Source organism: Daphnia carinata, chromosome 3 (genome assembly GCF_022539665.2).
Source record: "Daphnia carinata strain CSIRO-1 chromosome 3, CSIRO_AGI_Dcar_HiC_V3, whole genome shotgun sequence".
Classification (NCBI taxonomy): Eukaryota; Metazoa; Arthropoda; class Branchiopoda; order Diplostraca; family Daphniidae; genus Daphnia; species Daphnia carinata.
This window is the reverse complement of record NC_081333.1, coordinates 7,723,472-7,747,766: the sequence shown is the minus strand read 5'-3', so window position 1 is coordinate 7,747,766 and position 24,295 is coordinate 7,723,472. Positions and strand designations below refer to the sequence as shown.

At 38.1% G+C, this 24,295-nt stretch overlaps 1 long non-coding RNA gene across 1 annotated transcript in view; it reads left to right on the top strand.

The window, feature by feature from the left end:
- Positions 1-1,491: 1,491 nt before the first annotated feature.
- The window catches only part of LOC130704451 (uncharacterized), a 34,334-nt gene continuing 11,530 nt past the window's right edge, over positions 1,492-24,295 (top strand). Inside the window, exon 1 of the long non-coding RNA XR_009004952.2 lies at positions 1,492-1,520. This is a non-coding gene — a long non-coding RNA (uncharacterized LOC130704451). The remainder of the gene's footprint in view (positions 1,521-24,295) is intronic.

The following is a 24,295-nucleotide window of genomic DNA, read 5'->3' as shown; positions in this document are numbered from 1 at the left end:
ATAAAAGAAGAAAATAGATCCAGAGGGCTTTTAAAAAGGGGTTGCGACTGTGAGAGGGGGAGAGATGGTCGTTGATGGCGGTCCATGTTCTCGGGTTAAAAAAAAAAATGTTTAGCCCCGATGAGGTTTAAGCAAATGGAGCGTGATATTGTCGGGATGGAGCCATTTTCCCATTTCTCTCGCACACCACCGTACTTGTCCTTCTCGCACCATACAGGCCTATATGATGCATACGTAATATTCCTCACTCTACTTCCGCTCGATATCTACAATAACGGCCGATCTTTATTCCCCCCTCGTCAAATGTTCTACGACGATCCACTGGTCAAGTCCCTTGTTTTTATAGGCCTCATTATGTCACGTATATTACGGGGGTATAAGCGTAATAAAAAAAAAAAACCCATAAGACCTTTAAAATCATCATTCCATTGTTCGAATTTCCAACGTGAAGAATGTTTCAAAGTTAATCGTTTGAAGGGGAAGCATTTCCTGTTGTCTACCTGTTTTCTTCCCTTCTCCGCTTTTAGCGTACATGTATATGGCGGTGGTATATACACTTCTTACCTGTCGACGGCTAATTCATCTTGATTACCAGAGGTTTATCCTCCTCAAATCGTTGATGTGCCGCCTTTTTTTTTTTCTTCTTCTTTTTTCTTCGTGGGTATTTACCACCGAATGAACTTTGCCGCGCAATTTTGTTTTAAAAAAAAATGGTAGGAATGTTTAAAAAAAAAAAAAGAAAAAGGAGATGATGTCGAATTGTCGGTTTTGATCAGAGTTGATATTAGCATAGACTAAAGGCAAAAGCCGGGGGGGGGGGGGGGGAGACTACGGGATTCAATTGCCTGAGGGAAATCTCGTGTCACGGTGTATCGATTTTAAAGCCTGACGATTCGAGGCCAAAAACATTGGACAACCTTAGCAAAAAACAAAAACAATATTTGACAGAGCGTGAAGATTTGCATGATATCCACAATTTCAGCTTTTGTTTTCTTGTGATATCCTTGTATAATTTTTGGATAGATATAAATATCGTTTTAAATCTATGTAATGCCGCTTCGTGTCGAACAATTTGAATTGCGGATTCTTTGATTTTTCAATGGAAGAAAGAAGACGAAGAAAAAAAAATATAAGGACGCCGTTGGGCGATTTCTCGAGGGTGACGATGATTTAAAGATCATCATCAGGCCCACCCGTTGGCCTTCTATTGATTCGTGCGCCCAATTCGATAGAGTTCCCTTTTCTTTTTCTTTTTTTTTTTAGGGGGGGGGGGGGGGGGGGGCTAGGTTTTGTTACAAGTCACTAGATACCATATCGTGAAAGGTCACCTACTACGCGCACGCCATCAGTAAAAGAGAAAAAAAAAACACAATCGACTAAAAGATTTGACACGATAAAGCACGTTTTTTTTCCCTCTTACATCACTTAACGATTTCTTATTTTTTTATTTTTATAGGATTAAACTGGACGACATTGTCATGACTTCTATTGTCGACGGCGCCTGGTTCACTCCACCAAAGGTAGGACTGATTTACAATAATTAATTTTAATAGAAAAAGGGGTAGGAATTGTTTCAATGTCCGCTTAGGGGTAAATTGTTTTCATCTCCGATTGATCCGACACGACAATCTTTTGCCCCTTTTTTTTTTCCTTCTCTTTGATTGACGAGAGTTGAAAAGTAACTGGAAAAAAGGAAAGAATAAAATCAATATTTATAACTCTTATATTGGTCGATATCCAATATACAAAAAAAAAAAAAAAAAGGGAAGGGGGGAGGGGAGGGGAGAATATTAGATGATTTTGTGTTCAGTCGAACGAGCTGACTGTGTTTTGTTTTTGGCTTTTGCGGTGCGATGCGATGCGTGCGGAAAAATTGTGGCGCCAACCCGAAAAGGTTTGAATATATATATATATCCTCTTGTCTCGATATATTATTGTGTACACAATTGAAGAGCGACTTTCATCTCGTTGACAGAGCCAAGCGAGAGAGAGACGATGATGAAAAAAGTGGGTAAACAAACCAAGTATAGAAAACAAGGGGGGGGGGGCTTTCCAATCAGCCGTGACACGCGTCCAACTTATTTCATCTCTCCCTTTTTTTTTTTTTTTTTTTTGCTTTCCCTGTTCCCTTTCGTTGGCTTTAGCTTTTTCCGCTGGATTTGACGATGTGGTGTGTACTTGCGGGTTATATTCTATAAAGCTCCCTTCTTTTCTTTTTTTATGATGTGCAACCGGCAGCCGATAATCGTCGTACATATTGAGTGTGACGCTGTGGATTATAACCCCCTAGAATCGAAGCGTTTTCGGGCATAGGCAATAGGACATTTTTGTTCTCACGCTCTTACTCGAATTTTTGTTGTTATTATATGCGTGCACTCTCTCTATGTGCGGGTCTATATAAGACAGGTACACATAGAGCCGAATGAATTTTTTATTTTATTAGAGATGATTTCACTCGCATTGTTTCGGCTTTTTGTGCTATTCGCATCCATTTGTTTTCCCTTTTGTCTTCAAATTTTAGAATCGATTCGTTACCATATCTGTCGAATCGAACCTGTTTTCGCATTGTTAAACGAAAAAATCGATTTTTGAGTTGAATGGGATCATTGTGATCGGCTGGATGTTCATTTGATAGAGAAAAAAAAAATGTGTTCTTGTTTATGATTATAATATTCATTTTTTGAATACGGTTCACTCGTGTGTGTGTGTGTGGGAGATTGTAGCGCATGCGCTTTCTTATGGTTGTCTTGCTCGGCCGCACATCATCAGTAGCGCGCCACTGGCGCAACATAAACACAAGAGGAAAAGGGGGGAGGCAATGTATAAAGCACAGGGAATGGGTCGGAAGGGATGACGGCATGTATGTGAAGATGATGTTTTATTATTGCCTGCCGTCTTAGTTTCGGTGCGGCGCGTGCGCGCCCGTTTTCACGCGTGACAAATCACGTACACACCCAAACCGCAGTAACGACACCATTTCGTGTATGATTTGTTTTCATCGCAACTCTCTCCTTTTTTTTTTTTTTTATTCTATTTTTCTCTTTTTGAAGCCCTTTTTTCTTTTCGTTTATTTATTTATTTATTTTTTTTATATTGTTGGCTTGTTTATTATTCTGCACCGTTGCCGGTGTTGTTGATAGAATTCTGACTTGTTCCATTCCGCACTGATGAGTTTTCTCTCTCTGTGTGTCTCTAACCTCTTGAATCGTCGTTCGTGACACTGATCCCACTAATACGTCACTATTGCACGACGTCTGCTAGGCGTGTAAGGGAAAAGGATCCGCCCGCAAGGCACAGGTCGATATCTTGTTTGTATAACGACGGGCCAGCGACATCATCATCTTTTTCTCTCTCTCTCTCTCTCTCTCTCTCTATCTCTTGGAAACAAACAGCAAAAGGGGAACAAAATACGCCACTGGAGCTTGAAAAGATAATAACGAAGTAGAATACTTTTTGATTCTTCTATAATTATAACAAAAAAAAGCGAACGACTCTTAGTTTTAAACACCAACGAGCGAATGATGAACAACAGCAAAATTTCGTATTCATTATAAATAATCGAGAAAGGTTAGGCATGAATGATTTTTTTTTTTTCACTTTGATTATTTTAATCTTTTTGTTGAAAGGAAACAAAGTAAAGAAAGAAAAAAAACAAAAAAATCTATTTGCGTGCTGCGCCAATAATGGCGTGTCATGTCGACGTTGCAAAAGCTTCCAGGTGGCTATAAGAAACCCTACCTACATGATTGATTCTCGTTAAAGTTTTGCCAACCGTGTCCGAATGTGTGAGCGTTTATTGCTCTTTGAAAAATTCCCTTTTTTTTTTTTTTTTTTGTTATTGTTGTATTGTCGGCGGGTTATTGCGTAAATATTTTTTTGCCCGGATTTCGCTTGATGCGGTCATTGTCGTCGGTTCCTTGTGGCGACGGTTTGCCTCTCCTCCATTTTTAGCGGTGCCTGGTTATGGTATTATAACATGCCCCCCATTTGCATAGTTAAGTCTCTAACAACAGCAGCACAAAAAAAAAAAAAAAAAATTGAGGGACCGCCTTTCTTTTCGAAATATTATTTCAGCGGCAGTTGTTTTATTTGGTGGCAGATAAAGGGGGGGGGGGTTGAGTGCGTCATTGCATACGCGGGTTTAAAAAAAAAAAAAAACGCTCTGCGGGAACATCGTTGAAACGCGTCCGTGATAGAAATTTGTAAAAAAGACGAGCCATTTTTTTTTTGTCTTTTTCCTTTTGGGTTATGAAAACGTGGAGCAATCATTGAAAAAAAAAAAATCTTTCTTTACGCGTTTTACACTTTGCAATATGGCGAAATGGTCGTTCACTTTGCTCGTCATATCCTTCTCGAGAAAATGAGCGCCTTCTTTTTTACTTTCAAATTGTCTACACTTCAGAGCTTCATCAAAAGCTCTTAAACTCTAATAAATCTTTAACCATTTTTTGTTTCGCCGCTTTGTTTCACGTTTCCGCTCATTTTTTAAGCCCGTAACAAGTGAGACCGTTCGTCCCACCTTTCTCCGTTTGCCTTTTTTTTACGGCAGAAAGTTAAAAAAAAAAAAAAAAAAAAAAAAATGTTGGTTAAAACATTTCCACGTTTACGTTGTTCTTTTAATTTTTATTTTTTTCTCCCCTATTTTAATGCGACAGGCGATTAGTTCCCATTCCAAAAATGGAGAGCAACTAAAAAATAACACAAAAAAAAATATTGTAAATCGAATATCTTTTTTGTTTAAAAAATTTTTTATTTTCATAATGCAACGCTGGTTATGGTGACATAAAAAAAGGGGAACATTTCACGAAAGAGAAAAAAAAAATTGGTGAAATAATTGGATTTTGATTTCCTCTCGTAAAATCATAGCCATCGCACCTGTTGCGCCATTTTGAAAAATGCGGTGAGAAATAAATAACGAGAAAGAAAAGTATAGACACGTGAATAATAATGTTGTACAATTGGCGTACGAAAAGAAAAGATTGAGGAAGCCAATTGTGTAACTGTAAGACTAAAAAAAAAAAAAACAACAACCCGCAAATCAAACGAAATTTTCTTTCTCTCGATTATTCGTCAGACATCCAATTGAAACAATTTCTCTTTCTCTCATTGGTCGTTTTTTTTTTTTTACTTTTTCGTATTGTATTGTACGAATTGAGTTCCATGTCTAATGTTTGATCCGAATCGGCTAACATGAAGGAGAGATTGTAACCGTCCATACGTCCATAAATAATGACCACCTCTTTTTTCGAATATATACGTATGGTGCGCCACAGCATTTCACTCATTTTGATTTCCACCTTTTTTTCTTTTCTTTTTTCAAAAAAGAAATGAACGCACAAGAGTTGGTGTTCTTGATTTCACTTTAATAGGTCCGGCAACGGAATGCCGTCGAAAAAGAAAAAAAAAAAAAGAAACAGTCTCGTTGTTCTTATTTCTCGTGTTTTGTCCGTGATGTGGATCGGCAATAATTATAACCCACGGAAAAGAGAAGATGAAAGAAAAAGAAAAAGAAAAAAAAAAAAAAAAAGGCCATTTCGGATGATCGAGAGCAGTGCGCACTATAAGAAACACACCATGTCTGAATAATTGGGGGCTTCATCTTGCGCGTTCTGTGTGTGTGTGTGTGTGTGTGTGGTGGCTGGCTGGCTGGCCGGCCAACTTTCCGGGGTCATCGTAACCCGGCAGTTTTTTTCTTCTTCTTTCCTCTCGTTGTTGTTCCCCCCCTCTTTTTTTTTCTTGATATAAAATGGAATAGATTTACAATGCGATACATCAGGAATAAAAGATCATCGTTGCTATTGTAGATCATTATAAAAAAGAGGAGGGAAAAAAAAAAGAATTTGAAGCAGCCGTTCGTATGTACCGTCGTCTCTTGATACAAGTACACACATTCATATGAAACAAGAGTTTTGACGAGGGTCTCTTTTTTTTTTTTATTCATCCAATTTTTTGTTGTTGTTGTTGTGCATCTTCGTTCTCCTATTGGCGTTTGTTCACAGGCTGCGGACGACGTGCACGCATTTTTCCTTTTTTTTTTTTTTTTTGCTGCGTGCGTCTCCTTTTAAAAGGGAGAGACGAACAGATCAAATAAATAGAAAATTGCGCTCGTCTTCGTGGTGTGTTGTTGTTGGGGCCATCCAATTAGAGAGTTCCTCTGTCCGTATATAAATAAATATCAAATGTTATGGCAGAAGAGATCAAGTCAACGTCGTCGTAGCGCCGTGGCAAATCAATCAAGTAGCGAGTCTCGATTTTCATTTGAACTATTTTGACCTAATGAATAGTTATTTGGTCATTGTGTCTCCTGCGAATTTTATTAAAAAAAAAAAAAAAAAAAGAATTGGACATTTCGCTTTAATATCATCAGCGCTGATGTTTGAATTTTTTAGTGTCTCTGCGCAGGTGTTTTTGTTTTGTTTTCTTTGAAGAGTTAAAGATAATTTTTGGAACGTAACAAATCAAGGTTTCATCGTCTTGTGACGGATCTCGCTTGTTATGTCGACGACGCGTAATTTGATAATTTAGTGTTTACCTTTTCCTTTATTTGGTGTGGAGGGGGAGTTTTTTTTTTCTCAGTAAATTAACCAAAAAACGCAAGGGAGGAAAACAAAAAAAAGGGCGAAAAAAAGAAAAAAAAAAAAAAATGAAAAGTTAAAAATGAACGCTTGGGATTTTAGCCGTCGCCGCCGTCGTCCGAAAATGGAGGGATACCAAAGCGGGGTATAATCATCGGTACTGGGGTTCCTCTTTTCTCCGTTGGAAGGTAAAAAAAAAAAAAAAAAAAGGACGAGAAATGCGAGAAAATTACCTCGATAGACGTGAAGGAAGAGGATGGCCGCTTGAAAATAAGGTGGAAGAACTGGATAGAGGTGTCTATTATCAAAAAATGTTTGTCTTTTAAAGTCTCTTCATTTTGTTCGTTTTTCTTCGTGAGGAAAAAGGGAACTACGCTTACATTTTTTTTCCACCAAAAATGAAATTTATTTTTATTTATTTGAAAAACAAAATGGGATTTTTTGGTGCCAATTTTCTTGTTTTCTGCTGGAAAAAGGAAAATAAAATTATTTTATATAATTTTTTTTTTCCCCATTGAATAAGAATGTTTTGGTGTTGTCTAGCAATTTCCGCGGTCAGCTCGCACACACGCCAAAACTCATTTCATTTTTCTTTCGGTTGGGGTGGGGCGAGACAGGATACGCAAAGAGGATTGACGATCTGACGCGGACGTTTCTTCTTTTTTCCGAAAAGATAAAAACGAAGGAAGAAATGATTTCACACTTTTTGCTGCGAGTCCTGCCCATTTTTTTTTTTTTTTTTTGATGGCAGTTCCCGATTTGAAGGCAACTATCCTCCCCCCTCCATCATGTTGTGTTCCCCTTTTTTTTTTTTTTTTTTTTCTTATTCTCTTTCACATTTTTCATAGTTGGATGTGTAGTCATTCTGTAGGATCCTCTCTCTCTCTGATGGTTTATTTCTTTTCTTTTTTTTTTTTCAATTTCGTCTGGAATTTATTCGCATCCCCAAAAAGAGAGAGAAAAAAAACAACAGTTGATGTTTTAGTGGTCGACAACAACAAAAAAAAATGATGACGACATGGACGCATATTAGTCGAGCTCATTTTCAAATTGACTTTTTTTTTTCTTGAGAAACTGAAGCCTTATTTTGTTTCTTGCCCTTACGAGTGATACTCAACTGTGTGCGTATAGACGAGAATAACTGGCAGCACGGGGCCTTCACGTCGGTCTAACCGAAAGGATTGTGTGGATAATAACACTAGAAACGGTCGAATGTTGATTATAACGGTAGTTAAACACGATGACGACCAATGAAGTAGGAAATAAAAAAATCTCTCTTTTCTATCCAGCGCGCGCGCGCGCGCTCTCCTCAAAAAACGATATAAAAAAATTTTAACCAAAAAAAAAAAAAAAACTAATAATAATAATATAATACATATATATTTCTCTAATATTTGAAATTTGATTTACGGTTGGTTGTGCGCGCTTTTTTTTTTCCTCCCTCATTTTTCTATCTTTCATATTTTTTTTCTTTTACGAGCGCCCAGTTTGCGTTCGTTTCTGACGAGATGTTCAAACATCAGTTGAAACATTGAAAAAAAAAAAAAAAAAAGAGATGAAAGTTTGCGTGCAGGAATGCTCACAGTGGTGCCGTTTCAGCTTTTTTTCTTATAAATTGTTGAAATAAACCAACCCCCTTCCCCCCTTTTTTTTCGATTGTTTGGTTGGGAGCTCTTCACGAGACTAAAATAAAATAAAAGATTAGCAGAACATCCAACTGTGAGATGACGGAGAACGACGGGTGACGTCGCCGGGCTCCTAGTGAGCGAGCCGTTTTTTTTTTTTTTTTTTTTTTTTTTTAAATAATAATAATAATAATCAAAATCAAAATTGAATTCTTTTGTTTTCTTACATTCGTCCTATTATTGTTATTATTATAAACACGGCAAGTCAGCTCGGCACCCGAGACTTTTGAATTGGCAGTAGCTCTGTCTACAGTAATGAAAAACGGACTGGACACACTTGGTTCATGTTGTGCTAACTGGGTGTGTGTTCGTGTGTGTGTTGAACCGCAGGCCTCTTGTGTCCAGTCCCCTTTTCATCCCTCGTTGAACAGAGTCGTCATCTTGATTTACGGACGGCCTAAATCACTAAATCATGAAAAGTTTGAAGATTTTTGTTTTAGCAACAACAGGAAATGTAAATAATTTTTGTAGTCGTTGTTGTTCTTACTTTAGGAAAATACGAAAGGGGAGTTTTTTTTTGTTGAAGCAGAGTGTCGTAGTCCGTAAATCATGTCGGCTCATCATGAAATATGCTGATGATAATGAAAAGCAAAATTAACATTTTTTTTTCCGAGAACAAAGTGGGACGAATGGAGATGCATTTCCCAGAAATGTTTCTATCCAAAAAGAATTTCGGTAGAAACATTTTTTTCTTGTATTTCTAAAGCCGATTTTTATCTTTATTGTTTTGTTTTTTCACCCGCACTGGGATCGATTTCCCACCCCGTATCTTTTCATCTCTATTGTTTTGCTTCGGACAAATTATTCACTTTGGTCCGCGTAGACATCAACCCGACATTTTCTTTAAAAAAAAAACAAAAAAAAAACTAAAAGCCAAAAGTCCGTTTAGGAATGAAGGGATCCGCCATCTTTTAAGGAAAGATTGACTTTAACACACCGATAACACTTGACCCCATCATCGATCATATCGTTCACTTGTCGGTTTAAAAAAAAAAAAACATTGCATAATCACGTCCTTGTGAATTTTGATTTCAATTCTTATTTTTGATAGTCTAGAGATGATTATCATCATTGAATGCGCTTGCAATTTGATGATGATTTCCTTATTGTTACAAGGGGGGAAAAAAACCTGTTGACTGTGAACTCATTTCCTCACATTTTTGTTTTTTCTTGGTTGTATTCCAACTCTTATTTATTTCTCCGGACTATATATTATATATGTATTTATAATTGAGATTTTTTTTTTCTTCGCTCTCTGTTAGAAAAAGAGATGAGGAGTCTGATGATTTCGCGGAGTTGATTGACCGCCGAGAAGGAGAGAGAGATTTTTCTTTTATTTTCGAAGAGCACGGCAGCTATACATAAACATCTCGACACACAAGAAAATGTATCGATGGGGTGGAGATAGGCGTTCTTTTGACTTGAATGTGATGGAATACTCTTCTCTCTGTCCGGCGTGTCCGTCCTGCCCCCTTTGCCTCTTCTTCTTTGGCGTCTATTCGTGTTGCTTCCCATCAGCCCTTCTCTGATGTGGTCCATATGTTGTTGTCTATGAAACAAAAAAAAAAAAAAAAAAAAGAAGATGAGAGGGGGGTCCATCGCACGTGATGAAGAGCGCGGGCTGTGTGCGCTGCCAGCCAAGTCAATTAAAAATGAATTTAGACCTGTGGATATGAACGACTTCGTGTTTGTTGCTCCTCACCGAGGACGTTTGGCTCTCCAATAGAAAAAAAAAAAAAAAAAAAAAGAACAACAAACTGAAAATGTGAGCGGTGCAAACACTACAACGTCTTTTTGAGAAGAAGGAAAAAAAAAGTAGTCGAATAGATATATATATATATATATATATATATAACAACAATAGCATTCTATGCAAAAGAGGTAGTAGTTGTAGTAGCAGCTAGGGGAAGAAGGGAGTGCTCCGACATGCAACTTCTCCATTAGCTATTAGCCATCTTCTTTTTTTTTTTTTTTTTTTTTTACTTTTACCCCACCATTTCATTTTTTTTTTTTTTCGTTTGAATTTTTCTTTTCTTGTTTTCAAACAAGTTTTTTTTTGTTTTGAAATAAAAGAGAGTAGAGGGAGCCATGTTACATTCGCCATCCCCGGTCAAAGTGCATTTCGACGTCAAAGGGAGCCCATCTGAAAAATATGTTAGGACATTATGAATAGGGAAACATGTGACGAACGGCATTGTTAACTCTGCTGTTCAACTTCCCACGCGAATTTCGTTTCCCTCCATCCTTTTTTTTTTTTTAACACTATACAGCATCGGGGTATTATTGCCCGCGTTCAGTAGCGTGTGCGGGGTTCAATGCGGACTCGTTGACTCCTCCCACTGCGGGAGTCGGGATTGGCGGGTTTAGCGAACGATCTTTCATGTTCCCATGACAACAACTCACAATATCGCATTGTTTTTTTTTTCTTTCTGCTCTATTCATCTCCTCCCCCCTCCCAGTGTGTGTAAGGGAAAAAAAAAGAGAGAAGATGGTTTGACGATGTTACAGAAGGGCACGTGCTTCTTTTCACTTTTCCGATCTATATGCGGTGGTGCAATCAGATGAACCTTAAATCATTTAAACATGTAAGCTAGAAATGGGCTACGCGTGCATAGGGCACAGATATATATATATGGATGTTGCGGAGTAGTAAAAGAAAAAAAAAATACGTGGGGGGGGGAGGAGGAGGAGAAGGAGAGTTTGGGGAACTCTGAAGGGTTTTTGGCAAGAGAGCTAATTACTCGCGGATGGCGCGCTGTTTGTTCACAACAACGGGGGATGGGGGGGGGGAGTTCACGGAGCTCTTTGCTGCTTGCCATTTTCAACCGAGTTTTCAGCCCCCCCCCTGTCTATGCATGGCGTGTATGTATGTACGTATTTAATATATGCGTGTATGTGTGTGTGTGTGTGCGCGTCTATCCTACTCGTCCATGTACTTCACAGTTTGGGCGCAGTCTTGAGCACTTGTGGATTCATCAAATAATAGCCGGGACTAATTAAGCGCTACAGCGCATCAGACGACTGAATGATTTCCCCTTTCTGTTGACTATATATACACGCCACTTCACTTTTTGTTGTTGTTGTTGTTGCCCTTAATTTCAAAGGTCAGAGTTCGTGCTCAAGCGTCCATCGTTATTGTTGTCTGCTAATAAACCCCTTCAAAATGTAAACAAAATAAAAAGAGGGGGGGGGGGGAGAGAGAGAGAAACGTTTTCTTTTTCTTTTTCAATGTTAAATGGGGGAGAAGCTTATTATCATAGCGCCAATTGAAGCAGAACATTTTTATTCGTTAAGGTCGTCAAAGGGTCGATGCTTTTTAATGATCCAACTGAGGGTGGGCATAGGCTTTCGATCATTTCGGCGCTCGCAACTGTATAGAATTTGGTTAGACAAGTCGAAGAAGAAGAAGAAGAAGGAAGAGAAATCATGTTTGGTGTATTTTCTTTATGTGCGCGTGTGTGATTACATATTGACCATATATGGAGAGACAGCCATTTCTTCTGCTGTATTACGCACTGCATTATTCATTAGATTAAGACTGGCGGCGCTCGTTGGCTGCAACGGCGGCAGTCGAAGTAAAAACCATCGACAATTCTCTTCTCTGCCCGATTCCGCCTTGATTACTGTTATTATTCTTCCTCTTCTTCTTTTCGAATATTTAAAAAAAAACGGAGAGAAACGTCTTTTTATTTGATTGAAAATTGGAATGAAAAATCATTTTTTTTTTTTTTGTTTACGAATTTTTTTGGGGGGTGATTAACTTGCAAGTTGCTGATGAATTTTTAAATTTTAGTTTTTCATATTATTTTTTTTTTTTTTTTGTTTTTTGTTTTTTGTTTTTTGTTTTTGATTGATGAAAAACAATTCGGCAACGTGTGCGACAAAACGCGATGAGTTGAGCGATCGAGCCCTTTCTTATTGGTTAATGGATTCGCACTTAGCCCCAACGTGGAGGATCTTCTTGTCTCATTGGGAATACAGAAGGTGTGTGGGAAAGAGGACACACAGCACAATCTTAATTACGAAAGCACCTGCTGTGCTTTCTTCTTTTTTTTTCCCTCCCCATCAGCTTCGTGTGGGTTGGCGCGTATTGGCGTCTCCGTCAAAAGGGACCCCCGAAAGCAAAAGGTTCACGTCGTCCAGAAAATTGTCGGTAAAGCGTTTCAACTTGCTAAAGAGACGCTGATGAAACACACGAGAGAGAGAGAGACAAAGAAAAATTTCTTTTTACCTACACTATTCGTTCGGGTGTTTTTTGTTTTTTTTTAATTCCCGATGCCGCTTCGTGAATAAAACATTTTCGGGTGTTCAATCAACACTCGTTTCCCACCGATTTTTCTCGGCTGCTTTTCCTCTGATCTTTTCTCTCTTTTCCAAAAGACATTATTCAACCCCTTTTTAAAAGAAAAATAATAAAAAGAAGAGAGAGAGAGAGAGAGAGAAGACTGTGATGGCTACTGCCTTTTGTTTTTATTGTTATTATTTTCGTGATAATGTGATGCATTTTGAAAAAACCGTAGGCTCGGGAAAGGCATACGTGGGGGATTCATTTTTTTTTTTTTTCTGATTGAAAACAAAAAACAATCTGTTTAACACACGTATTTGAGATTCTAGTTCTCTTTTTCCCTTAAAAAAAAAAAATAATCTACAAACGGTGGACGTTTGTTTTTGTATGCCCCGACGGCTAATACTCCGCCCACCCGAGCCGAGTACCTTGTTGTCATCACGGATGATGTCAAGAGATTAAGGCTTAAGAAAACAACGTGAAATGTAAATAGATAAGCGAAAGATACATACGTTCGAGGTAGGAAAAAGAAAAAGAATCGAAAATAATCATCAAATGTTCTCTATTTTTTTTTCTTTAAACAAGAACGAAAAAATAAAAACGAAAAGACGAATGATGAAAGCCGCACTCATCATCGTCATCACGCTCACGCAACAATCAAGTCCCGTGTGCATTGCGATGATTTTCTTTTTTTTTGTGTGTGTGTGTGTGTGTGTGTAAAGAGGAGGGACTCACGTGTGCTCCACATCCTCCTCCGCCTCTCTGGTCCACCTGATTGTTTGGAGTCCTACTTGATTCAACCTGATCGTGTGTACCTTGTTTTCTTTTCTGTTCCTCTTTTTTTTTCTCTTTTTTGTACGAGAGAGAGTCTGAAGCAATCTAATATGCAAATTTTTAATGAGATGATTATTTCCCCTTATTTTTTTTCGGGGCCGATGGGTTGGGACGCCAAAGCGAACTCTCTTTGCTTCTCGAACACCTGAGACGGTTCAAACGGGAAATAAAGCCATGGCCGGTTTATATTTTGTGCCCGTTCAATCAAAAGAAAAAAAAAGGAGGGGGGGGGGGGGAATAGAATGGGGCGACCTCACCACGCTACCCACCATATCATTTGCAATGGGGCCGGGGACTATGTTAAAAAGGTGGTAAAAAGAAGTAAACCAGATTTATTTCATCCAACATCTGAAAAGAAGAAGGAAAGAAATCTTGTAAAAATAGAAGAAATTTCAATAATGACGGTGTGGATTTCATTTTTCATCGAATTATTCAAATGTAGTCGAGTAATTATGTATGGAACAGACTATACGCATATAATGTCTCTGCACCAACTGGATTACCTCTTTTTATTTTCCATTTTTCGGGATTGATTTGCCTCAGCTCAGTGTTAATAATTACTGTTATTATCATTCGGCTTTATTTTTTTTCCCCATTTTTTATTATGATTTCTGTTCTTGTTGTTGTCGGAGGTTGAAATGAATTGATTGAAAATTGGATCGCTGTTGCGTCAGACGTTCGCCGTGAAAAACAACATGGGCCAGATATTACACTCGAACGTTATTGTTTGCCTTACAACCTACCGAGATGATTGAAATCGCAGGAGTTGGTATCAAATCATATCGAATAAAAAAATACGAAATCTGATGTCGGGTGGGGGGGGGGGAGGAAAGACGCATCGACAAATCCTCTTGTTTACTGTTTTACCAGAGACATTGCTCATTTCTAATGCTTTCACGGATGGCGCATTTTAAGCCCTTTAGCCATTGGGATTGGCTGTCGTTACTATTTTTCCCGTTTTTTTTTTTTTTTTTTTTTGTTGTTTCGGTTCAGCGTACTCCCTAACATACGATACCTGGAAGCTATTGGGAGGGGGAGGGAAAAAAACAAAACAAGGAGACACTGTTTACCATTTTACCCTTTTTTTTTTTATTATGATTATTACATTTGTTTGTCAATACGACATGTGCATTCTGTCTGTAATAGAAAAAATGGGTGGGGTGGCGGAGGACTTGCATGTTCTTTTTCTAATGTTGACACAAGAGATTCAAACTGCTCGTAGGTCAATAGCAATTTCGAAATCTTAATATAGACACAGCAACAGCAGGAGCTTTTCCGGATCCCTCCCTTCTCTTTTTTTTTTTTTTTTTTTTTGCCCGCTTGATTCTCCATGTGGAATGGGGGAGAGAGAGAAGATGGAACGATAAGAGTCTTATCTCTAAAAACTTCAAAACAATATCATCATCATTATCATCAGGTTGAAATATCAAGTTCATCCATCAAAAGACTCGATCCTTTTTTTTTTTTTTTTTTTTTTTTTTTTATGTGGTTCAAACCACAAGTGAATGAACTTTTATTTCGTCTAACCGGTTAGCTAATCATCTTGATTGCATTTTTTTTTTCTTTTGAAATCTTTTTGTCTCATGCCGTCCCACCAATTAAATTCCTTGGGTGTGTCGTGTTATATAAGAAGAAAAGAAAAAAAACAAATCTGTGAGGAAGGAGAAAAAAAAGGGGAGGAATCGGAACCACTCGGTCATGACGGGCGAAGACGGGCAAAAAAAAAAAAAAAAAAAAATGAGTCGAGCCAAAAAGACGACATTCGTTTTATTCTATTAATTTCAGTTGAACCTGGAGAAGATGGAACGAAACATTTTTTCTTTCTTTCTTTCGTTCGTTGTTGGGGTTGCTATGATTATTATTATAAAGGTTGGCTGTCTACGTTGTCTGTCCATCTTGAGCCAGTTTTGCTGGAAAATAACATTTCGTGTTTGGCAGGAACTGCCCAATAACTAATCTACGAGACCAGTTATCTATCTCTCTTCTGGGCGCGTGCAACACAACAAAAACTTGAACGAAAAATGATTAAATAAAGTTTTTTTTTTTTTTTTTTTTCGTTTCCCTTTCGTATGAAATAACAAATTTTTTTTTTTTTTGGGGGGGGGGGGGGGGGGGATAGGTTCCACTCACAGTAGACGTATCTCGATGTACACTGCCTACGTATTAAAAAGCGTCCGTTGTTGTTGCAAGTTTTTTTTTTTTTTTTTATATTTTAAAACAAGTTCTTTTTTTTTTTCAAAAGAGAGAGAGAGAGAGAGAGAGAGAGAAGATATATAGGAATATATAATTACAGCTGGCCAGAGCAATTAGCCAAGTTTAGGGACAAGATAATGACTTGAGCCGCGTGATGGAGTTTTTCCTCTCCGTTTGTTTTTGTTACACACACTTGTTTTTTGTTTTTGTTTTTTCGCTTTTTCTCTCCCCCTCTACCAATATTCTTCTCTCGCCCAAGCTCGTCTTTCATACGTTTTTATGAATTAGCTTCTCGCCTGCTGACCGTTTTCGGGGGTTCTGCCCATTTTATTTTCTTTTTCTTTTTTTTTTTTTTTCTTTCGATGCAATTCGAATCCAATTGAGGTAAAATTCTGTTGTATCTCTCCGTGTCTGCGTGTCGATAGACTGTGGGGTTGTCTAAATGTTTTTCTTCTTTTCTTCCTCCTTCATAGTTTTGATTGTTAATTGGGTTTTTATGTCCGGCAATCATGAACGGGGCTCCTCATGCGCCCCTTTCCTCACTCCCCCCTCCGTTCACTCCCTTTTGGTTTTTAATCGGCCACTTAAAACCGAATAACTGCTACTTCTACTACTGCCATTACCGAATAACAATTACGAACTTCTCTGAGTGAGCGAAAAAAAAAACGCTTCTAGTGTCCCTCTGAAAATGGCCGTGTTTCAGCGATTTCGTAATTCATTCAAAACGCGGATTTGTAGCGGGAAAAACACGGACCGTGCGGATAGAAATTGTATCGATCGTTGCTCCCTTCTCTTTGCATTGTTTTGTTGTTGTAATAGTTACATGCCATTCTTGGTTTTGTAAGATAACTTTGGGGACGGTGATGCGGGCAAAATAACGTGAACGAGAGCGAATAAGAAAAAGGCAAGTCGGGAGAAGAAGGAAAAAAAAAAAAAAAAAAAAAGGAGACCACAGGACAATAGGATCCCATTGAAAATGGGGGAGGGAAATGGGGTCCCTAGTTTTCGTCAGCTCCGCTCGTTATCAAACATTTTCTTTTCTTTCCAAAGTCGAACACAAGAGCTGGAATCTCATCTCCCTAAAAGAAAGAATACATTTTTTTTTTTTTGAATTTTAAAGTATAAATACATACACAGTATTTCAAAAGCCTCTGACATTAGATAGAAACTGGAAAGAAAAAAAAAAAGGATTTTTTTTTTCCCTTTCTCTGCGGGAGTTTGACTTAATGAACTCTATTTATACTTAATCAAATTTTATCTACACGAGAAATCAGTACTCCCTGGCTTTTTTTTTTTTTTTTTTTTTTTTTTGACACTACAAACGTTTTTCTTTTGATGAACCAAAACACACACCGACATAACGCGCCCATGTTTTGATAAAAACAACAATTGGAAGGCCTATTTTTATTTTGTATCGAGAGAAAGTCCGTGTACGATGGAGGTATTTGAATAGCGTCGGCTTGTTCTGGAACACCTTCTTGAGAGTGATAAAAAAAAAAAAAAAAAAAAATTTGAAATTGACGGCGCCGAAACGTTGATTGTTATGATATTTAGAATATGCGAAAGAATCCGAACGTTTTGTTACACACCAAGTTTTCCATCTGTTTTTTTTTTTTTTTTTTTTTTTTTTTTTTTCCTTAAATAAAATTATTTATATGATATTTTCTTTTTGTGGCTACTTCATTAAAAGAGCTTCCGATCAAGCTCATTTCGTTGGACTCTATAAGGAAGTTGAGAAGCTCCTACTTTGCATCTCACACACAAGAACTTTTCTTTTTTCCCCCTTTTTACCGTCAGCAACAACAACAACAACGAAAATAAAAAGAGTGGAGGGGGGGGGGGGTTCTTTACAAAAAGTTATTAGCTTTATAAAAAATTTTTTTTTTTTTTTTTTTTCTAATGGAATGAAACGAAGAAGGGGAGGAGGTTATTATCTAAAGTTGAAAAGAGTATAGAAGAGAATGTGTAACCAGTTGCTGTTGCCGCACGGCAGGAGGTTATTTTCTTCTTTCCTCTCTTCCTTACACACCTGTGTACTGATGCCGAGTCTTTTTTTTAAATTTTATTTATTAAACGAGAGAGAAAAAAAAAATTAATAAAAATCACGTCGTCTTTCCCCCCGACTTGTGTTGTGGCTATTTTCTTTCTTTTCTTTTTTTGTCTTCTCCCCCCCCCCCCCCCCGTTTTTTTTTTATAGTACGATTATTTGGCCGTGTTGCTTCTATTTTCCTCGTTCCGAGTCTCGCGCGACATCCTGTGTCCGCGCCCCAACCGTGTGAAGTGAAACGAAGGGAGGGGGGGGGGGGGGGGTGTAGCAAACGATGGCGACCAAACATTTTCTTTCTTTTTCGTTTTTTTAGATAAAAGCCACTGAAAAATGATTTTTATTTGATTTTATTTTCATCTGTTTGATTTGAAAAATCTTATTTTGAATTCCGCGCGTTGTTTGATTTCGGCCGATCGACGGTGATCGGCTCGACCACCAATACGCACGAGATTAAATACATTACTTCTTGTGTTTGTGAGAATAATCGCTTGCGTGTTGTACGACTGTCAGTCAACGGTCTTCGTCAAGGAGAAGCCATTTTTTTTTTCTTCTTCTTCTTCCGTGTGTGTGTTTTGATTTTTTTGTTGTTGTTTATAAGGAGCCGCCATCTTTTCTTCTGATTGGTTGCACGCTACGAAAAAGCGGCAGCAGCCAGCGCAACAGCGGGAGCATATAATAGCATCTACTACGCATCCATCCACCATTATAGCAGCCCCTGTAAAAAAAAAAAAAAAAAAAAAAAAAAAAAGACTCACAGTTTTTTTTTGTTTTGTTTTTTTTTTCAGGAGAGGGGGGGGGGTTTGCTTTTCTTTTTCTCTGACTGTCTGTCTGAACGCATGTTATTATCATTTCTTGTCTTTTTACGATAAGACATCATCTGTCATCGACTTGGTCAGTTTAATCATAAATATATGCAGATGAGGAGGTAAGGAAAAAAAAAAAAAACAGTTCTCGTTTCTCTCTCTCTTTTGGTCGGCATCGCATACAGACGTGTGTATACACAACGTTTTTTTTTTCTTTTCTGTTTGGAAAAAAAAAGCCAAGCGTGTAAAATGAAATGAAACGGAGGGGGCAAAGAATCAACTCTCAGCGGGGAGTCATTTGCCTATTTGATACAAACGCACACAGGTACACACACACACACACACACACACACAGTGACAAACAAAAACCCCCGCGATGGCGCAATCCGAGCGGCAAAACGTTTGTGCGGGAGTTTAAAAAAATAAAAAAAGATACTGATGTTGTGAGTGGGGCGATTCGTTTATTTACGTAACGAAATGTGTGGCTTGGCAGTTGCCTACAAAATTTGAACTCACGAAAACAAAACTTTGTGCGTCTGTACGTGTGATGATGTGTGTTTTACTACTCACGACGAGTGAACGCACGCTACGCACAGCAGTCGATCAGTTGTTGGGAGGAAGAGAAAAAGAAACAAATGGAGGGGGGAATCGAGTTTATGCCACGGTGTGTGTGTGTGTGTGTGTTAGTGCGTGGTGACAGGTGGATATAATTCAGACAGTCAGACGGGTCACGTCACCACGATCCGTGATGACGTGCTAGTAGGTTTTTCTCATTTGAAACGCGGACAGTGGGCCAATCAATGACGTCGTTTTTCTAATTTTTCTGCTCCACTTTTGGGTTGTTGTGTTAGTGTGGGACACGAGATGGTTTGTTTACACTAGTTGATGAATGTCTTGACCTTGTCCGTCAGTTTTTTTTTCCTTTTCAAATTGGTCCGGTTTGAACGTTATGATGAAATCCAATTTTCAAAGTGACCTTGCCGTGAAATTGCCTTATCCGATTCGACAATAGTTTACGCAACCAGGAAAGCAAAATACAAAAAAAAAAAAAAAAAATGTTGTTCTCAATTATGATTGAAGAAAATGTTTCCCACAGCAGAAAGTGAGCTGATTTTTTATTTATTATTTTGGTTTGGTTCTTGAGTTGAATAAAAAGAAAGTGCGCTGATTACTCTGTTTCGAGCCCTTAATTGAATGACCGCGAAGCGAATCCGATTCCAACGTTCCCATATTTCGTCACAAAGGGCGGCTCTTCTCTCGTTTTTTTTTTTTTGTTTTTTTTTTGTTTGTTTCTTTTCTTTTTTTATGGTTCCCATTCTTACCTCCCGCCTTGTCTTCGTCGTGTGGATTCGAGTTCCATCCAAAAAAAAATCGGAACGCCTCTAAATTGGCCACACCGGAAGAGGTCACTTGGACAGATGCAATAACTTATAACTTTTGAGAGAGAAAAGAAAGACGGGAGGGGGGGGGGGCTGGAAACCTGTGCGGATGTGACCGACACTTCATGTACGGCCAATTGTTCCGAAGTTCGTTTAGCAGCGTCGTGTGGCTATAGATTGTCTTTTTTTTTTTTTTTTTGTAAAGAGAATCCCATTTTTTTTTTTCGAGGGTTTGTCTCGTTTTTTTTTTTTTTATGTGACGTCAGTTTGCCAGCCAACGTTCGTTCAATGGGTGTTTTGACCTGCTCACGTGATATTTTACCGACCGTCTTTTTTCTTCTTGCAGAAACCTTGTTTTTTTTTTTGTGTGTGTGTGTGTGTGTGTGTCTCGCACTGAATTATTGCAATAAAAAAGAAAGGGAGAACGAGAGGGGCAGAGTAAATGCCTGCCTTTTCGTGATTCATCGGCTCTTTTCTTTTCATAATCAACCGCTCTGATGAATCGATTTTAAATGAATTACCTATCCCCCCACCCCCAGCGAAAAAGAAAAAGAAAAAATATTTACAGAATTTTAAATATTTCAAACAAATTACATTTTCAATGTCACACACATTTTTTTTATTTTTCAATATCAAAATATTACGCCGAGTTGAGCAGCTAATTGAGCGTTTCCATATGTTTCCATTTTTCTCGCCCGCCCACATCGGCCTGGTTTTCCATATTTTCCGCTGTGTTGATTCTCCCTCCATTCTTTTTTTTTTTTTTTTTTTTTTCTTCTATCATTTCACGGCAGTCAGTCGGTGCCTTATATGTCCAATGCACAAGGAAAAAGAAATCAAAAGAATATTTTTTTTTTTCTTTTCGGGAGAAATACCAACACATCGTGAGCGACCGGGAGAGCCGCAATCGACCGCAAAATAAAAGCGCAACGTGTGTGAGCCGTACTGGAATTTTTCATCGTTTTCTTCTTCTTCTTCTTCTTTTTTTTTTTCTTTCACTATCCACGGCTTGAGGAAAGATTGTAAGTGTGTGGTAGTGGAAGTAACTATGGATGAACGCGGATGTGTTCCCGAAAAGTTCGTGACGCAAATTTTTGTCCCTTTTTTTTTTTTTATTCTAAAGACTCGATCGGCTTTTTAAAATGTAGGAAAAAACAAAATGAACTTTTCTCTTTCCAATGTTACGCATGCAAATCCAATAGAGATCTTGTCGCCATCGTTTTGGCAGAACATTTTTTTAAATGCCTCAAAGCGTTTGAGTTTTAAAAATACCCGAACAAAAATCAAAGTTTTTTGGCAGAGACAAAAAAAAAAAAAAAGTTATGTTTGAAATATGTAACTAAAAGTGGACGCAAAAAACTAAAAAGTTTTTTTATGCAACAACCGAAAAAAAAAAGATTTCTTTTTTTTTTTTTTTTGTTGCAATCAAACATTTCTATACTCTTTTGTTTTTTATCGTGTTCCGTTCGAAAATAAAAGAGAGCGCCGACACCCACACACCCACTCACACAAAGCGGGGGGAATCTCGAATCTGAATCACGGCATTCCATCTATACCCAAGAATAATAGATGATGCATCCGAATATGCAAATAATAATAAAACAAAAAAAAAAACAAAAAAAAACTCTACCTACTACAATTCGTTTTTGTTTGTGTGTGTGTGTGTGTGTGTTCCTATTCACGAAATGATTATTTAAGACACACAGCAAAAAAATGTATGTGAAGGAAGAGAGTTCGTTCATCCCCATTTTAACCGGGCGTGAAACATAAACGTGATCTACATCTACTTATATATATATATATATATATATATATATATCTATAATTTTTTTTTTTTTTTTTTTTTTTTTTTTTTTTTTTTTTTTTTTTGGCTGCTGTTGTTGTTTTGGCGTCATCTTTTCGTTCGGTCGCCTGGTCCGTCGTTTTGTTTTCAGAAGAACAATAACCTGTCCGTGCCAAAGGAGAGAGAATGATGAAGAACTACAGTCGGATGAAATAAATCAACCACCTGTTGTTGTTTAGTTGTTTGTCCGATCACCGAAGAAGAAAAAAAAACAAACGATTTTTTTTTTGTTTTAAATAAAAGAATTGCGAGAAAATGTTCCCGTCCTTAGCGGTAACCTCCCAGCGCACGCACGCGTGCCTCATCATCAAACCGGCGTTAAATGCATAATGGTTCACTTCTTTTTTCTGGTGTGCCGGGGATGGTTCCTAACATTCCAGCCATTGCGCGCCGTGATCGCGTGAAATGTTTCATCAACATTGAAAATCGTCTTGTCGTTTTTTGGCCCAACTTCGTGTCGTAGGGCCATAACTGTTTGTCTCGTTGCTCATCCCAAACTGAATAGATACGATTTTTTTACACACATTGTGTGTGTGTGTGTGTGTGTATAAAGTAAGCCTAGTTATTGCCGTGGCTGTTGTATAATTGTCTGGACACATGTCCGAGGCCAGCTGTGTTTTTTTTTTTTTCAAAGCTCAGAATGATATGCATTTAGATGGGGCAAAGGAAAAACAAAAAAAAAAAGAGCTGCGAGACATTCCGATTTTTGTTTTTTTGGCTTAACCGACGCTATTGTTGTAATAGTAAGGAATATAAAATAAATATGAATTTAGGCGATGGGATGATGAAAAGTCCATTGCTTTTTTCTTTTTTTACGTTTGGCGATGAAGATCTTCGCTGCCTGGCTGGCCGATAATTTATTTGAATTCGTTTCTAAATTGTATTCCGTTTGGGCCCGTTCTCTCAGCGGACCGCGCTGCAATTTGTCTTGAATTTTATTATTATACTATATGTATATATATATATATATATTTTTTTTTTTTTTTTGTTTATTTATTTTCGTGTGCGAGTGTTGTAATCGAAAAAAGTGTCCAGCTGTTTTTAGTCGGTACTCCTACTGGCCTTTATATATTTTTTTTTTTTTTTGTTCATGTGTTTGTATGCTGGCATTTCCGTTGTGAATGATGGTGATGAAGTCGATTCTATGGCGCTGCCGCAGTTGCAACTACGGATCTAAAAAACAAAAAAAAACAAAAATGTGTGACGTACAGCGGCGGCTGTTTGCGTGCCGTGTGGCTCACGCCGTTTCTCGGGAGCTGTTGTAAAAAAACAAAACAAAACAAAAAAAAACTCCGGCCTCACGCCATTAGCATACGAATAGCTCCGTTTCACAGCGAAACTCCAAACAAGCAGCAAAACACAAAAATTAACTCTTTTCCGATCGGCCCCCGTTGGCCATTTTTATTTTCCTTTCTTCGCTTACGTAACATTATTCGAATGGATCTGTCTCTCGTGTGTGTATTTTATCAGCTCCGTTTGTTTAAAAAGTTTGTTGGACATTACAAATTTGGAAGTGGTCGATTGCAACAGGCCATCATTTTAGTGGCCCGTCTTGCACTCGATTCTTTTTGCTTTTTTGCTTTTGAAAAACGGCCAACGTTCGCCACCATACATCACGACAATGAGGCAGGATATGTTTAGCTTACAAATCATCGTCCAAGAAAAAAGAAAAGAAAAGGGGGAGAGAGGTCAACACCTCCATTAAGATGCGCTAGGCAATCAACGCCTTTTGCCAATGTTTTAATTTTATACGACTGCGTATGTTTTATGGTTGAAATGCTTACGCAATGTGCGTTCATCATGCGGGCTAACAATAAATCAAGCGAATCTGTTATTCCATTACACATGCGCGCTCCATAAAAGGTCATAAAATTTGAAGTCATTTACCGCACCAGAATAGAGTCATCAGCGATGCGCCGCTTTTCATTTTCGATGTGAATTCAAATCAATTGTTTTATAGAATGTATATCGGGACAAATTCACGGGCCAACTTTTCCATTGCAACATAAGAGTTGATTGATTTCAAGTTTTGTCAGTTATTGAATTGTTATGCTTTATTAGGAGAGAGGCGATCGCTTATCATCACGGGGATCGATGAAGCTGTGCCCCCCATCTCCTTAATTAGCGGGGAGTGCACGAGACGCGCGCATATATCAGCGGGGGAGGGCGGCCAAAAGAGCGCATTCAAACGCCAGCCAAAGAATCGAACAGACTCTTGCCAGAGAGACGATGGCCTTTTTCTTGCCGGGGAGACGGAACGATTTTTTATTAGCATTCACGCTGCTGGAAATGCGGATCGTAAAAAAGAAGAAAAAAAAAAAAAAGTTCAGAAATAAAAATCGGGACGAAAAGAAGTCAGACGCGAGTTCCCGGTGTGGTTGGGATGTCGTAAAAAATAAAATTCTTCTCCTCCTCTGTCCGTGCTTCCCCTCCTCCCCAAACGGGTGGGAAATGATAACATTCAAAAGAGCCAAAAGACGTCGCGCTCGTGTTTGTTATGTGCACGTTAAAGGAGGTAAAAAAATAAAACAAGAAAAATCGGATCGAGCCCACGAATGAAAAGAACTTTTTCCTTTTTCTTTGTCGAGACCACAGAAATAGAATTCCCCTCCTTTCCTGACGAATAAATAATAAGATGTGCGAGGAAGAAT